Below are 13,538 nucleotides of genomic sequence, written 5' to 3'. Positions count from 1 at the left end.
TATGTGCGTTCATGTAATTTGCATCAGTAAATTCACACATTTTATCATTGTGTTTAAGTGTTCCTCCATTATAATATTTCTCTATGAGCATACACGAAGGTTATCATAGTACCACCTAGGGAACACTACGTTCTCTATAGAAGTTCTTATTGCCTGGAGAGTGGTAAAGACAGCACGGACTTACATAAAAGTGTACCCTTAGCCATCCGATCAGTATCAGTGCCTGAATGGTGGCAACTAGTAACGTGGTGGCTAGAGAGAGGTAAAGCCACACAGACCTTCCGGGGAGAGTACCCTGGGCCGACAGTCTAGTAGCAGATCTATGGGAGTAGCAACCTTCTGGTTACAAACAATATATAATACACCCACTGAACTGCATTGCTGGGGTGCAGATATAATAACCCAGCTGGCGACCTTGTTAAGAAGAAGATAGAGAAGACAGGCGGGAAAGGAGTTCCTGCAACCTTTTTGTCTGGCAGGCAAGACTCAGGGAGGTTATTGTTATAAGGTAAGCCTGAATCTTCCTTCACTCCTCCCCGGGTCTAGGCCGGAACTGTTAACAGCAGTTTCCCCGTGTTTGACTGAAGGGCTTCCAGGGTGAATCAGTGGCACCCCCTTTTGTGGTGGAAGCAAAGACCTGCGGAGATGGGCATTGTTGGTCTTCTCCTGTGTGACCAAGGAGACTCCGGTGAATCCCGGGAGTCGGAGGGGCTGAGTATTCGGCCTTTTGAGCCCCTAGCAGCTGAGTGCTAGCAAAGCCCCGGCCCACCCCCCCGTGACACTACTAATCCTCTAATTTCTTGTACAATGTATTTTTTATACTTTCTTTTAATGAATTTTTATATTTTCTTACAATATATTTTATACTTTCTTACAATGAACCTGTAAAAAAATTTCATTTTGCTAGAAATTACCTTCTTAAAATTATGTTAGATTAAAGATCTGCCCGAAACGCTATGCGTGCTAGTGGCTTTACAAGCATGTAAAACTTCAATGTTCTGTACTTTCATAAACCCAATGTACCTTCTTGTATATAAATCAATAAAATAAAATAATAAAATACACGAGTCTCTCTAATACCGGAGATACATAAAGACACTTGCACCCTGATGGAACGACTAACATAGACTAACAAATTTCCACTTGCAAAGAATTCACACAATACTGACTAAACAGGACATTCCTATAAATTATGAAAATAAATAATAGGATATACTTAACTTTTGACACCTGATGTTGGTGACCTGAAGTGATGATTTTAAACAGAAAATACATTAAAAACATTCATATAATCGGACATACAGCTACATCATCACCTCGTGAGGCACATGTGGGAGTATCAATACTAACAAGTTGCATTCAAATATGAACTTCCTCTCAACAAATATTCGCCCAAACACTGGCCAACCAGTGAGACCTAACAACTCTCCAACCACACTTGCATGTCATTCCCATGGCAGACCAAAACTTGCAGCATCATATATTCCACCAGAACAACAACTCCCTGGACCACACCTACACCACCCACACCTACACCACCCACACTTACACCACCCACACCTACACCACCCACACCTATACCACCCACACCTATACCACCCACACCTATACCACCCACACCTATACCACCCACACCTATACCACCCACACCTATACCACCCACACCTACACCACCCACACCTATACCACCCACACCTACACCACCCACACCTATACCACCCACACTTACACCACCCACACCTACACCACCCACACCTACACCACCCACACCTACAACTCTTCTAGAGTCTCAGTTTGTCTTTCACGAGCTGGATGTGGTAAAGCTGATCTTACTATTACTACCCCAACATTGACCAGCCCGTTGTGGGCGTGAGAGGGGCTTGGTGGGCGGATGTTGGAGTGTGATGTTTGATGGGCTGGGGTCTCTTCTGTCCTTTAAGTCTTGAGCTCCTCCGGCCTTTATCACTAATGTTGCTGGATCCCATTTCTCTTCCACTTGTTTAAGTGTTTCTCTCCACCCCCTTCTCCTTTCTTGTGGTTCCTTCCTAACGACTCAGTTCCGTTCTTGAATATTCTTTCAGTTGCCGCCTCCTGTCCTGATGTCGAGCGAGTTGAGACGGCACTCTCTCTCTCGTCCGTCGAACTGTGGTACCTGACGTGGTCGAGCGATGGGAAACTTTTATGATACTCTGCCCTCGTTGCTGAACCCGATCTCGATTAAGGTGACGCTGCAACCCGTTCTCGCAAATTTAATAAGTCAATATTGACTTATTAAATATGTGCATAGGTGACATACTTAACATAATAGATACCCTTAAAAAGATTCATAGAAAACACCGACCTTACCTAACCTTGTTAGTATCTTAAGATAAGCATCTTATTGCTTCGTAATTACAATTATTACCTAACCTATAATAGGTATAGGTTAAGTAATAATTGTAATTACGAAGCAATAAGATGCTTATCTTAAGATACTAACAAGGTTAGGTAAGGTCGGTGTTTTCTATGAATCTTTTTAAGGGTATCTATTATGTTTAGTATATCACCTATGCACGTAGTTAAGTCAATATTGACTTTACAAATTGCGAGAACGGGTTGGACGCTTGCAGGGTGTATCCACGATGCTTCCTTGAGGAGGCCCTTCTTGTCGGGTCCCCTTGTGGGGAATACTGACTCGTAGGATTTTATTATATATTTTAATTATTAATTAATTTATTTACTTAAGGATTTATAATTAATATTTTATAATTAATTAATTAATTTCAGTAGTAGACTGTATGGTATTAAATTATCCCACATGTCATATCCTACACAAGTTGGGGGTAATTAATTATAGCCTATCAATCGAAAATTATCGATTGACAGGAAAATTTAGATTAATTGTTAATAGGTTACTCTACTTGGATTAGTATGAATAATTGAAAGCTTTATCTAACTAGTAGGCTTCAACATTCAGGTATTGGCGTACAACACTTGAGTGGCTAGACAGATTTGTGGTCACGTGTTCATGGCGTCCATGAGCGTCACGGGCTCATGGCGTCCATGAGCGTCACGTGTTCATGGCGTCCATGAGCGTCACGTGTTCATGGCGTCCATGAGCGTCACGTGTTCATGGCGTCCATGAGCGTCACGTGTTCATGGCGTCCATGAGCGTCACGTGTTCATGGCGTCCATGAGCGTCACGTGTTCATGGCGTCCATGAGCGTCACGTGTTCATGGCGTCCATGAGCGTCACGTGTTCATGGCGTCCATGAGCGTCACGTGTTCATGGCGTCCATGAGCGTCACGTGTTCATGGCGTCCATGAGCGTCACGTGTTCATGGCGTCCATGAGCGTCACGTGTTCATGGCGTCCGTGAGCGTCACGTGTTCATGGCGTCCGTGAGCGTCACGTGTTCATGGCGTCCATGAGCGTCACGTGTTCATGGCGTCCATGAGCGTCACGTGTTCATGGCGTCCATGAGCGTCACGTGTTCATGGCGTCCATGAGCGTCACGGGTTCATGGCGTCCATGAGCGTCACGGGTTCATGGCGTCCATGAGCGTCACGGGTTCATGGCGTCCATGAGCGTCACGTGTTCATGGCGTCCATGAGCGTCACGTGTTCATGGCGTCCATGAGCGTCACGTGTTCATGGCGTCCATGAGCGTCACGTGTTCATGGCGTCCATGAGCGTCACGGGTTCATGGCGTCCATGAGCGTCACGTGTTCATGGCGTCCATGAGCGTCACGGGCTCATGGCGTCCATGAGCGTCACGGGCTCATGACGTCCATGAGCGTCACGTGTTGCATCACGTTGCTAATGTCTTCAGGTTGCCACAGAAGATCTGCCGGAAGTATACATTATAACTAATGCAAATAACATCCTAATAACAGATATTATGGAACACAAATTATTGTTAAATTATTATAAAGGGCTTATCCTTATTTGGGACTTCGCCCGCCCCATCACTGGTTTCACTTATATTAAATGGCACTGTAATAAAAGCTCAATATTATAGCAAACCGGAAATGAGGTCTCCCGTAATGATGAGGTTGCGGCAGTAGATGAACAAGAAGATGGCTCGGGTTACGAGTATTGACGATACTGCTCGTGTCCTTGCGGGAGTGGATGTAAATTCAGATGGCATTCTCCCTCGTTCACCGGTCTATTGATGTCACTTGAAACCGGTTCAATTTTCGGTTCATTTGTGGACAAACGTAGGGAGGTGTTGATTTTATTTATTATTTTATTTGTTCCAGTCGTTGAGAATACTTTTTTTTTATTGAATATAATGCTAGACTGGTGTATTAAGTGCTTATTTATGTTTTAATAGTATATTTTCTGGTGGCGTGGCAATTATTACTCGTTTTATCCGGGAAAATGCCCCAAGTCATTTTATTCCTGGTATATTTGTGTGGATAAATAAAATAATTTGTGTTAGTGTGGGTTAATTTGTTAGTATAAGAACAACAGCATTATTAACTGTATTTTGTATTAAAGATTATTAAGGGATGTCAGTTTTTTCCGACTCCCCTAATTGTGGCTACATGGTGGGTGTGGAGGTTTAATCATGGATGAATTTTTCTTTGTTCATTCTATGCCGACTTCAGACACACTTTCCTCCTCTCTAACGATTCGGGGACCAGGCCCCCCGAATCATACCGTGATGGAAGGCCGGGCTCCGTATCCCCGGTTACATTGGCCCCAGACCCGGCTACGTCAATTTATGTATAAGAGAGATTATTGGGTTTGTGTGAGTACATAAAATTGGTGTTCTTACATTCTTGCAAAGCTACTAACACGCATATCGCTTCGGGCAGTTTCTTAATCTAACAGATAAACTAAGAGTATTTAAAAGTACATGTAATAAAATTTTAGGTGAACATAATAGTAGTGGTAGTAGTAGGCATCCATCAGTCTCAGGAGACTATGGAGTTGCGCTCTGGTTGTTGGTCTGGAGTGGCCTCTCCAGGGTGTAAAGCCAGAGTAGGTGGATATGGGGAGAGAAGTTGTCACCCATGCAGCAGGTCCCCCTTCTCCACAGCACCGAAAGTCTCCCATGGAAAGGCAAACACAAATACGAATTGGTCCAGCACCGTCGCAGAAACTATCAGAACGAGGTTGAAGGCAACAACGAACTGCCTTAGGGGCTTCAGCTCCAAAGTTTACCTTGAAGTTGGTAAAAGCAGGCATAGTGACTCTAAGTTATTATTAGTTACATAATAACTAGAATATATATTGATAGCATTAATTATACTGGTGAAGCTGCATGTCTCAATTACTAACATTGGGGAAGGAGCAGCACAAGATACAGTGCGAGTTTAAAGCACCAGGTACGAAACTATGAGGATGAAATTAGGTACTTTTTGGTTTTATTTTTGAATAGGGCATAGGTTGGACAGTTTTTTAATTCATTAGGGAGTGAGTTCCATAGACTGGGTCCTTTTGTTTGTATGGAGTGTTTACATAGATTTAGTTTGACTCTAAGGAGATCAAAGAGAAGCCAACATCGCGCACACAGAAAAGACCGAAACGTCGTCGTCCCTTCACTTTCTAATGTGTGGTTTGGTCAACATGCCAACATCTTTCTCTCCAAAACCTTAGGCCTCTACAACACACACTGTCCTTTCCTCGCCAAGCAAGTAACTGCCAAAAGATTTAATAACCCCCCTGGCTCACAGGTGGCATACTCAAAGCAATCAACAAAAACATCAATATGAAAAAAAATAGGATTGGCTTAGTTACTGTCGGAAAATCCGACACCATTTAATATATCATACAGACAGATAATAATTTCTGCTGTATTACCAACAAGTTACCCATAGAAAACGTAACTTGTAGTGGAATTACCGTCTATAGAAAACGGGATATCATCACCACATACTATTATAATTCACCAGCTATTCTGCTGGGAATTATTCTTAAATACATTAGTCTTTGGACTTTACCATCATAAAAACATCTTATATAAATTAACTTAATTATCAATATTAAAGTAGAGTAAATGTGACCCTTCTATCATGTTCTGAAATCTGGACAATGTAAGCCAGGCGTCAGAGGGAGGAAGGAGGGCAGCCATTATTGTTATTTGAGACCAGAGGCTCACACGGGAGCAAATTCGGCTCCTGTTAAATTTACTTGGACGTAGTGTTATGGAACCCAAAGGTGTACCATTGTCAACACGCTGTCTACAAATACAAGTTAAGTGTCTATCCGAAACCCGTTTATCATTCATTTATGGCCATTAATGTCAGGATATAGGGTTAGCCGGTTAGAACGCGAAATCGCCTCAAACTAAAGGTAATTAAGCCAGGTCTTTAATGTTCCTGTATACTGTTTTCTCTGAAATACTTGTCATATATAGGATTCTGGCTTCACAGCTAGCGCACTTTTGACAGGTCAAGACGAGGATGCAAGATTATGTGCACCAGTTACTGGGTGATAGAAGCTACCTCAAAGAGGATAATTTGGTGTCTACACTCTAGTTATACCTGGTGGACTAACCTGCTGTACTATAAGAGAAGGAACCTCATCAATGTATGTAGCTATTACTGTAATTTGATTGGCTGCATATATATAAATATAAACCCCCCTAATGTGTAGAGGATCGATTTGTGAGATTATGAGATTATTGCAGAAATACAGTCCACTTAACATTATACAAATTGCTATCGAAGTATATAAATTAACGTAAATATAAATTCATATAAATTAAATAAATATAAATCTCACAGGTCGGTTCCCACATTATTTGGTCCTTCGAACCGGATGACGGATTATTTGATCCTTTGAACCCACATTTGGTCATCTTAGTACCGGATGAACCAGTTATCCAGTGGATTCATTAAATATACTAGTGCAGTGTTATTTAAACAAAGCCAGCAGTCAAGACGGCAGCGTAGCCTCGAGGGAGCTCAGGAGCCTCCCTCAGCCCAGATCTGCCTCATCAGCGGTTTCATGCACACCCACAGATATTTGGTGGCGTGTTATTTCGTGAAATGACAGCGCTAATATATAAATCCAGCCAAATTAGTGACTGTGTCTTCGCGAGATTGTTCACGGATTTCGTGGTGTTACATTTCGCGAGAGATTATCTACGAATTTTGTGGACTTTATTTCGCGAGGTCACTAATAATATTTAATACTTCTAGATAATATTAGAAGTTTCATAGAGGCTAATTAAGAGGCTATTAACAATAATTGTGTATATTATTTCTCCAAGATAGAGAATTATTTAATATATATTGCACTAGTGATCACAGTATAATATTTACTAATTGCCAACCCACAACAGGGTAGGATATTAACCATTGACTAGTTGAACTATTATCGTTCATCCTAGTCCCATTATTACCATAGTGAATGGTCCAGACCCTATTTTGGGTGTAATTTTTATCAACTCGAGTTGAGTTGTATATATAATAATTTACTTATGATCATTACACCTTTGAGTGATTAATTAGTGTCTCTACCATCCTAGGGTGATATAGAAGAGCTAACCTAAAGGTACTTCCAGTGACACTGGTTTATCACTCAAATCATTAGTGTGGATGATTGTATATATATAATGTGTATTAATTTTAAGTGCTAACCTCTAGTAGAGGTAGGATTATTGCCTAGTGAGTTCAGAATTTACCCTAGGCTACCATTAGTGTTTGTTCAGTATTATGAGCAGCCCAAGTACAAGCCCCACAAGGCTTCACCAACTAGCCAGTATGGATAATGCTGGCAATGAGAGAACTGTCATACATCTAGTACTACAATTGCTGGACTTACCTCAACCTGATCAGACTGCTGACTCATTACAATCCTTCAGCATGGAGTTTGAGTCACTACTAAGAATATTCAGTCTTAAGGTTGATATAACTACTAGTGAATGGATGACCAAAGTAGTCCTTCAACGAAAATTGTCCAGCGATATACTAGATGAATTATATGCACATCAACATAACACCATCCTGACAGTACAGGACATCACTGAAGGTTTACATTCCATCATAAACAAACGACGAGCAAATGAGGAAGTTAAAGCCTCTTGCAAGCCTTCAGAAATAGAAAATAAGAGTCAATTAAAGGGTAAAACAACTACCCCAAATAAACATCAGTCAATTACTCTAACATCAAGTTGCAGAAAATCTGACAATGCAGCAGCATCCTCCAAGCCTACTGTTACTAGTTCACCCAAACCGGTAACTTCCAAACGTGCAGTAGGCTGGGGAACATGTATGTTCTGCAAAAGGAAACATTCAACATACTGTTGTGCTAATTATCCAACCAGAGACACTCGTATGGAGCGACTCCAGGAATTAGGGAGATGTGCAAGGTGTCTCAAGTCACACAACATAGACTATTGTGATACCCAATTCAACACCTGCAACAGGTGTAGAAGAGGTAGACACCATGCAGCACTGTGCAAATATACGAAATTAACGTATTCAAGACCCAAGGTGGAAGATAGCATTCCCACCACAGTACAGTACTGCAAGGTGCAACAAACAAAGAGTGTCCAATCGGCAAAGTCTAAAGGTAATACGACTTTGCCTACTGCCCAAATTACCATCCTGAATAAGAGGGCCAAGGTCCATACCCGTGGGTTGTTTGACCAAGGATCCCAGAGAACATATATTACTAAAAAGTTGGCAGATGAATTACAATTAAGGCCTGTAGCCCAGATGTCATTCAACATCTCAGGGTTTGTAACAGATGCAGGACCTCAAGTCTACCAGGTGGTACAACCATCAGTACGCTTAGGCAGGTACGTCTGTCGAGTACAAGCCATTGTGGTGGACAAAATACCAGTAGACCTACAAGTTCAAGGTCTGCGAGCAACAGCCAAATTCCTGAGAAATAGAGGAATAAAATTGGCAGATAATATTAAGTCTGATCTCCTCACTGACTTCGGTCTCCTTGTTGGGACAGACTATTGTCATCGATTCATCGGTAGCCCTACTAAATATCAGGGTATAACCATGTTAAACTCTGCAGGAGGTAAATTACTCTCAGGCCCAGTATCAAGCCTGAGGAGACCTATGCCTGCAGATAAACAATACCAGTAGAAATCTAAATTTGTCAGCTGATTATATTTCTCCAGTAGCATTATACTAAGGAGATTACAGCTGACTATAGTAACAGAAGTTGATGTTAGTATCATCATTTAAAGCTGAAGATGAGTTCATGAGGCCTCAGTGGCAAATCAGTGAACAGTAGCCTAAAACAGCTACAAGTCACTGCGACCAATGTCACTGAACCCACTGCAGTCTCAGAACCATACTTTACTTTCATGATGAGCTATTCAATCTTCTGAATCAATTAACTAAATTAAACCCCAATAAATCTGATGACTGATTTGATACATTTATTATTTAATCAAGATGTATTCCATGGGCCTCAGTGTTTATATATCAGTGACCAGTTACCTGAAGAAACTTCAAGTTATATCTAATGTCACTGATCTCACTGCAGTCCCTGAATCATACTTGACTGTAGTACTTGATCACATCCAGTCTTCTGGGTTAAATAATATGTAATAAGGCTTGAATATTAGCCTTTCAAGAGTTGACAGGGAAGTGAAATCGCATTGGACTTCTAACCCCTGCAACTCTAGTACGGGACATCCGTCCTGTACGAACAGACGCACAAATGTGTGATTACTAACTACTAACATCAAATTAATCAAATAATTCGAAGGAGGAGTATCGGTGTTCGTCTGTTCTAAAGAGGACTTCGACCCGTGAGCAGCCCCCTGGGGAATTATGTCGGAAAATCCGACACCATTTAATATATCATACAGACAGATAATAATTTCTGCTGTATTACCAACAAGTTACCCATAGAAAACGTAACTTGTAGTGGAATTACCGTCTATAGAAAACGGGATATCATCACCACATACTATTATAATTCACCAGCTATTCTGCTGGGAATTATTCTTAAATACATTAGTCTTTGGACTTTACCATCATAAAAACATCTTATATAAATTAACTTAATTATCAATATTAAAGTAGAGTAAATGTGACCCTTCTATCATGTTCTGAAATCTGGACAATGTAAGCCAGGCGTCAGAGGGAGGAAGGAGGGCAGCCATTATTGTTATTTGAGACCAGAGGCTCACACGGGAGCAAATTCGGCTCCTGTTAAATTTACTTGGACGTAGTGTTATGGAACCCAAAGGTGTACCATTGTCAACACGCTGTCTACAAATACAAGTTAAGTGTCTATCCGAAACCCGTTTATCATTCATTTATGGCCATTAATGTCAGGATATAGGGTTAGCCGGTTAGAACGCGAAATCGCCTCAAACTAAAGGTAATTAAGCCAGGTCTTTAATGTTCCTGTATACTGTTTTCTCTGAAATACTTGTCATATATAGGATTCTGGCTTCACAGCTAGCGCACTTTTGACAGGTCAAGACGAGGATGCAAGATTATGTGCACCAGTTACTGGGTGATAGAAGCTACCTCAAAGAGGATAATTTGGTGTCTACACTCTAGTTATACCTGGTGGACTAACCTGCTGTACTATAAGAGAAGGAACCTCATCAATGTATGTAGCTATTACTGTAATTTGATTGGCTGCATATATATAAATATAAACCCCCCTAATGTGTAGAGGATCGATTTGTGAGATTATGAGATTATTGCAGAAATACAGTCCACTTAACATTATACAAATTGCTATCGAAGTATATAAATTAACGTAAATATAAATTCATATAAATTAAATAAATATAAATCTCACAGGTCGGTTCCCACAGTTACAAAAGAAGTAGTTAGGAGATACTCATCAATGCTTACCAGTATAATATGAGGAGAGAAACTTTCCTATTATGAGAGTAAATTCAAAGAAGCAAAACGAAACATGAAAAGCACACGAAAGCCAACTATAACATTCTAAGATCTAAACAACAATCACATAACAAACAGAGAAAACTATTCACGGATGGTTATACACGTGAAACAGACTTATAAATGACAACTGAATTTATTAGCTCTGTGAGGGAATGTAGATTCCCTCAGCTAGTTTTCCTAGTTTTCTAGATTAAGCTAGTCGCTCTAGGGACTCTAGTCAAGAAGTTTTCAAACTAACATACACTTGTGGGGTGTTGGATGAAAGCTCATGCTATGGGCTATCATTTGAGGCTAGCCAGAAGTCTGTGATTACTCTGTAGAGGAAGTTACAGAGTTTTTCCTGTTTCTGTGAAAATAGGATGGGAGTTGAGAGTGATGTGGTGTGAGTAGGTACTTGACTCTCAAATCGTTAGAGAGGGGAAGGACAGAGGGGTGAACGTTGCCCCCCCAACATGTGAGACAGGCAGACATTGTCTTTAGGCCTCCTCCTCCTCCTCCTTGTGACGTCACAGGACGCCTGAGGGTGAGGGTGAGGGAGGCCTGTGATTGGTTTAGGCATCTCTGCTCTTAGCTGAGTTTTGGCGCGAACAGCTGTGATTTGTAGTGTGCCGGCTTTGCCGGCTTTGTGCTGATTGGTCAAGACAAAGTAGGGGGGAGATATGGACATCTTGAGTTTCCCTAAATCTTCAGTTTGAGCTGGGCAGCAAGTTGAGAAAGACGTAGCTGGGTGGGGGTGGCAGCCTGCCACCTCCACACACCCCCCCCCCCGTTAATTACTGTGTCATCCCTTGTTACTCATCGTGGATGGCACTCCTGCCATCCTGGGTTGTGTCAAGGCCCAATTTGCGTGAAATTGGGGCCGATGAGACAAACTAAGAGACAGTTACAGTGTTAACCCATGAGGCAGCTGGCAGGCCTCATGGTGTATCAGATTGATCCCTCATCCCTCGGGTCTGAGTATCCTGTCTAGTGTTAATGGACAATGGACAATTGTTGGAATATGGGCAGCGTAATTGTGGTGATATTACAGGCCCCTGTTGTACTTTGAATTCCACCTAGTTGGTCTGCCATGTGGTGACGCCGCCGGCCATTGTCACCCGAGTGTACGAGCGAGCATGCTGGTTTGATGGGAGTGTAGGTTATCTCCCATCCACGTGTGTATGCTGGTGGGCGCCAACCAGCCAGCCCGAGGCAAGCCTTATGTGCGTGCCACCCGCGCCGCCCACCTTGGCCAGCCCCCAGGGGGGGGGGCCACCCCGGCCATACCCCCACCCCACCCCGCGCGCCAGCTCAGCCTGGGTGGGGTGCTGTGTCGTCACGCGCAACTCGTGGTCACCCCCTTAGGGCCACGAGGTGGCCACATGTTTTGGCCACCTTCCCTGGACATTCTAGGGCCACACCTCGCACGAGGAGCGAGCTAGGTGTTTACAGCCAGAGAGGTAGTGACCAGGGAAAGGATTGTTGAGGCTTTAAGGAGCCGTGAGTACAATAAAAGTTGTTAGTGAGGAAGCAGCTGAGAGACAGCTGTCTGTACTGTCGTCCAGGTGACTGGTTGGGATGTACCTGGAGATGGATGTTGTACACGGTACCACACAAGTAATTATATGTATATTTATATAAGTGTGTAGACTGACTCGGGTGTGTAACCGGTCAGTGTAGAGATCAACCATATAAATGATCCAGTTGTCGATTCTATATAATCGGTCAGACTGGATTAATGCTATAGAGTACCGCATGTAAATTTATATCATTGCAGAGGTAGGCAGGCCAGTGTTGCAGGGATGTCAGTGGATACCCTAAGGTCTGTGTAGTTAGGGATACATTTTTCTGGTGATATAATTTTCATTGATCATGTGAATGCCATTTCTATGTGTTCATTTGCATGTTTTTATGTACTGTGTTGTGTGGTGAGTCAGTAGGTGTGATTGCTGACTGATTGCCTAATGATGTCATTAGCATGTGGGGTATGCTGACGGCATCATTATGCTGGGGGTTTGTGCAGTGTTGTTATCAGGTATACCATATTACTGCCCTAGGAACTGTGTTGAGGCTTTTAGGGGCCTCTTTGATTATTCAGGGGAATTCACAGTACTTAATGAGAGCAAGCAATTGATTTGTTAATTGCCTAATTAAGAAAATTAGTGCCAGCTGTCCGCATAGCGACGGTGCTTTATATTAACGTAAATTGTCTTGCTGAAGTAGTCCTTTGCAACGGTTGCAAGATAAGGGGGGCAGTAATATTGGTATACTCTTGTTGTTGCACAACCGTGTGTCATTACTGTGTGGGCACAGTAATTAACGAGTTGCAGTAGCCGCAACCGTATGTGGGCAGTGCATTTGTGTTGTTGCATGCCGTAGTAAGTGTGACCTATGTAACACTGGGGTTACTTTGTTCTTTAAGTTGTGTTGAGGACTTAAGGATTCAGTGAGTTAATTAAAGGGGTAATTAACTGGATAAGGGGTGCACATATATTGTTGAGTGAGTGAGAGCTGTTATAGGAGAACAGTGTTGAGCATGAGCGAGATACGTCTCGGGTGCAATTAATTGTCCGTGTGACAACTAATTGACTACTCTAGCTAATTATGTAATTAGCCTTCTCATCATGAATTCACGTAGTGGGAGAGGATCTGTCAGTGTTTGTGTTAACGTAATTTGCTCGGGACTAATTACCTTTCTGGGGTATAGCAATTAGTGGCTCATGATAAT

Source organism: Procambarus clarkii, chromosome 22 (assembly GCF_040958095.1).
Source record: "Procambarus clarkii isolate CNS0578487 chromosome 22, FALCON_Pclarkii_2.0, whole genome shotgun sequence".
NCBI classification, from domain to species: Eukaryota; Metazoa; Arthropoda; class Malacostraca; order Decapoda; family Cambaridae; genus Procambarus; species Procambarus clarkii.
The sequence above is the reverse complement of the archived record's forward strand: the minus strand, read 5'-3'. Positions refer to the sequence as shown.